We start from the raw sequence: 4860 nt of genomic DNA on the forward strand, positions 1-4860 counted from the left end.
CACTCATAACAATTGGATAAACCTAAGGTTACAGAAAGGCATTCATCCAGAATTATACAGTAACATCAAATCTGGAGGGGGTACATAATTGCAAAGAAGTCATCTTAATCATTCGGCCACACAGGATTCATGTGTCTAAGATTACATCGTCCAACATGCATCCTAACCAATCAGATGACAGTTTATTTCTCTGATGCCCTTACATACTAACTTCAAGCAATAATGCATTTTATGCTAAAACATTGCAACAAGTCATTAGCATGTCCAAATATATGTTACAATATTTATTCTCGCTCACTGCAATCTTAATTTAAAACCCAATTGAAGCCAACTTTGCCTTTCATTTTTTTAGGTCAATAAATAAGATAACAATGAAATTTTTCATCCCACTCTTCCTTCCATACTTTCTCTCTCTCTCTCTCTCACACACACACACATACTGTATCAGCTCAGAGAAAATGAAGGTGGGACTGAGATAAATAGTAATATGCTATGCTTAAGGTGGTGAGCTGGCAGGATCGTTAGCATGCCAGGCAAAATGCTTAGTAGCATTTTTTCTGATTTAACATTCTGAGTTCAATTACCACTAGGCTCAATTTTTGCCTTTCGTCCTTTCAGGGTTGATGAAGTAAGTACCAGTTGAACACTAGGGTCAATGTAATTGATTTACCCTCTGCCCCAAAATCACTGGCCTTGTGCCAGGATTTGAAACCAATTTGCTGTACTTGAGAAGACTCATTCAACTCAGTAGAAGTGAGGTTTTGTCAAACCTCCTTCTACAACTCATCTTCTAACATCCATACTTCCATCAATCTTTTATGTTACACTATTTCCATCCTTCGCTGCCCCCCCCCCCACTGAACTGATAGTCTCTGTCTCCAACTCATTCACTATCTCTTATCATCTGTCACACCATTCATATTCAGCACACTTACCTACACATCCACCTTTCCTTCTCCTTTATCCTATTCTATCTCTCACAAATTCACATTGTACCTTGACCTCACACATCTCTCTCTCTCTCTCACTCACTCACTCTCTCTCTGTCATTCTCTCTCATTCTCCCTCTCTCTCTCATCCTCCCTCTTTCTCTCTCTTTCTTTCCAGAATACCAGAAAGGCGCACCATCACATCCTTGGCCAGCCATGTACGGTGCTTAAAAAAGAAAGAAACCCCATACCTAATTAAATGGAAGCTCCTTGAACAACCAGGGCTTATACAAACAGGATCAAACTATATAAGATTTGCTTACCTGAGAGGGCCAGAATCCTAAAGCAAACTCATTTGACCCAGAGACCTTTTTAATCTCTAGGAAAGAGGTATTCAGTCAATGCCCACATCTAAAATGTTTCCTACTTCAGACTTGGAATTCCCCATTAACTGAATAGTCCCACCACAACTCCTTCGAATAGCCAGAGCCAATGGAAGAGGGATAACCTTGACGGTTATTTTTTTTGTTTACAAGCTAACTGACCATTACATAGTTTTTCCTCCAATTCTAAAGAGGTTATGTGCCTTCAACCATTTGAGTCTGACGAGTTGTCTATACTGCTAAGCCATACTTACCTGTAGAACACTTGCTAAGATATTGTTTATTAACTATACAACACACAAAGCTCTAAATTATAAATTTTTTATTTTCTCTTTTAGTCTGGAAAGAAAGTGGTAGGTGGGAGTGAAGGTTGAAGGTATTCTCAAACTAGGGTCGTACCACAAATGATTGCAACCCAGAGGATTCTACTAAAGACACTCAATGTATCAGGCAGTGGGATTTGAACTCAGAACTCAAAGAGTTAAAATAAGTGCCATAAAGCATCTGGTCTGATATTCTTTTTGTGTGTGTTTGTGTGTGTATATGTTTGTGTGTGTTGGTGAGCACCCTTGTCTATATAAGCATCATCATCATTCTACCAAAGTCTTTGATTTCCAATCTTCTTTGGAAACAATATTTCTGGCCATGGAGAAATATCATCTTGGTTGGAAACTGGTGAGGGATGGTCATAGGAAGGGCATCCGATCATAGAAAATCCACTTCAATAAATTCCATCTGACCCATGCAAGCAGGAAAACATGGATGTTAGATGATGATGACAATGATGATGATGATGATGATGATGATGATATAACTTCTGTATGAATTTAATTTAAAGAAAATATCATAAAACAGTATAAACTTGTTCCCAAAGGCACAGATGTGGCTATGTGGTAAGAAATTTGCTTCTTAACCACATTGTTCTGAGTTCAGTTTCACTGTGGGCAAGTCTCTTCTATTATAGCCTAGGGCCAACCAAAGCCTTGTGAGTAGATTTAATAGACAGAAACCGAAAGAAGGCCATTGTGTGTGTGTGTGTGCGTGCATGCATGTGTGTTTGTGTGTGTGTGTGTGCATGCATGCTTGTGTGTGAGCACTTGTGTCTTTGTGTCTGTATTTATCCCCAACTACCACTTGACAACCAGTGTTGACGTGTTCCCATCCCCGTAACTTAGCAGATCATCAAAAGAGACTAGTAGAATAATTCATCAGGCTTTAAAAATAAAAAAATTACTATACTAGGGTCAATTCATTCAAAGTGGTGCTCCAGCATGGCCACAATGTGTAATAAGTGAAACAAATTACAGATAGAAGATAAAATGAGTTCTTAAATTTCATAAACAAAAATAATTTGGCTCAGAACAGAATTCAAACAAGAATGTTTTCAAAATTTAGTCAATCAACAATGACAGGTGCCTAGAACACCTTATGACAGACATTATATAACTTACTGTTATAAACATTTCCCAAAAAATCAACAAATTAGGACTACAGAAAACTCTGGATAGGTTTTGACAATTTCCAAACTTATTTATTCATAATACCTTTTAAAATTATCAACAAATTCAAGGACAGAGTTGTATTATTATATGAGTGGCAGAAAAATAAAACTGCCAAATACAAAATGGGTATGTTTTAAGAAATGCATCTGGATTTCAAAAACAGCATAATGGACGTTTTGATTGGATGAAAAATTGTGATAAATAAAATGCAAAGTTGATAAGAGAGCTTCGTCATCATCATCATTATCATCATATATCTCTTGGCATATAAAACAAGCATTAATGTCATTAATGTATGTGTATAAATAATATCATATTATAAAATAATGGCATAAAATTGTAGTTATAGTTTTATATTCAGGTCATAGTGGAGATAAAACACATGTATGTCAATAAGTATATTGTTCTTGATGGTGGTGAGTTGGCAGAAACTTTAGCACACCGGGCAAAATGCTTAGCGGTATTTCGTTTGCTGTTATGTTCTGAGTTCAAATTCCACCGACATAGACTTTGCTTTTCATCCTTTCGGGGCCGATTAAATAAGTACCAGTTAGACACTGGGATTGATGTAATTGACTTAATCCCTTTGTCTGTCCTTGTTTGTCCCCTCTATGCTTAGTCCCTTGTGGGCAATAAAGAAATAAATAAGTATATTCTTTTACTTGATTCAGTCATTTGACTGTAGCCATTCTGGAGCACCTCCTTTAGTCGAACAAATCAACCCCAGGACTAATTCTTTGTAAGCCTAGTATTTATTCTATCAGTCCATTTTGCTGACCTACTAAGTTACAGAGACATAAACACACCAGCATCATTTGTCAAGCGATGTTGGGAGGACAAATCCCCTCACAAGGCTTTGGTCAGGCCCAAAGCTATAGTAGAAGACACTTGCCTAAGTTGCCACTCAGTGGGACTGAACCCAGAACCATGTGGTTAGTGAGCAAGCTACTTTATTTCATTTAATTGGCTATAAAAGCCGTGCATAGAGGTAGTAGCTGCAGGCTGGACAAAGACACAATAATGAGGGAATGAAAGAAATGGTTGGTTGGTTGGAGAAACAAACAATGCCTGCTGATTATTGCATTCTCGAAAATGCTACTTACCACACAGTCATTCTGGCACCTTAAAATACAGAAAGCATATTTGATATTTTAAGCTACCTTTGTTTTCTGAAATTTATTAATAGGATTATGTGGCTTGTATTCTTCACACAGAGCCGTCGTTTGATGTCCCCTCGTCTGACCACAATGGACAGAAGGGAGTGTGGAATGCAGAACTATTTAGTTACTTCTGAAGTCCTAGGACCTACGAATGATTAGAATGGTCTGTTGCTAGGTTACTCACCTGCATGCAGGAAGGACTAGTTTTAACAAAACTGTCTTACCTCTGGAAATCACGGAATGGAACTAGATATAACGTGTTTGACCCAGAGATTGAACTCACACCTATTAACCCATTAGTGTACCCTCCAATTAACCAACGCTTATATCCACTCACCCATTCTCCTGTATGACAACGAGAATTGAAAATTATGAGTTTTAAACCTAACTTGTTTCGTTTCTGTAAATGAGGATTAAAGTACCCGGTTTTATTCAAGATTCGTGTAGGCCGTATACGGTTTCTACTGATTGTTCTGCTTGCGTTGGGAGGTCGGTGAACACACGCGAAAGAGCTGCCGTAGCAAATGTCTTAATTTTTGGATTGGATTATTTCAGGGGCGATAACTCGATCATTATATTTTTAAAATAAGGCCCAGAACATTAATAAGTAATCATTCTTGGTTTCCTTTCTTTCTTTCTCTCTCTCTCTCTCTCTCTCTCTCTCTCTCTCTCTCACTCACTAGCTCTCCCCCTCCTCTCTCTCTCTCTCTCACTCACTCGCTCTCTCCCTCTTTCTCTCTCTCACTTGCCACCTCAAAAGAGTGTTATTAATTATCTAAAAGATAAATAATAAGAAAACTTAAAAAGAAGAATTGTATCCCCCCCCCTCTCCTACTTCTAACCCTTTAGCATTGAAACCAGCCATATCCAGCCCAAAATCTTCTAC

The sequence above is a fragment of the Octopus bimaculoides genome, chromosome 8, assembly GCF_001194135.2.
Source record: "Octopus bimaculoides isolate UCB-OBI-ISO-001 chromosome 8, ASM119413v2, whole genome shotgun sequence".
Classification (NCBI taxonomy): domain Eukaryota; kingdom Metazoa; phylum Mollusca; class Cephalopoda; order Octopoda; family Octopodidae; genus Octopus; species Octopus bimaculoides.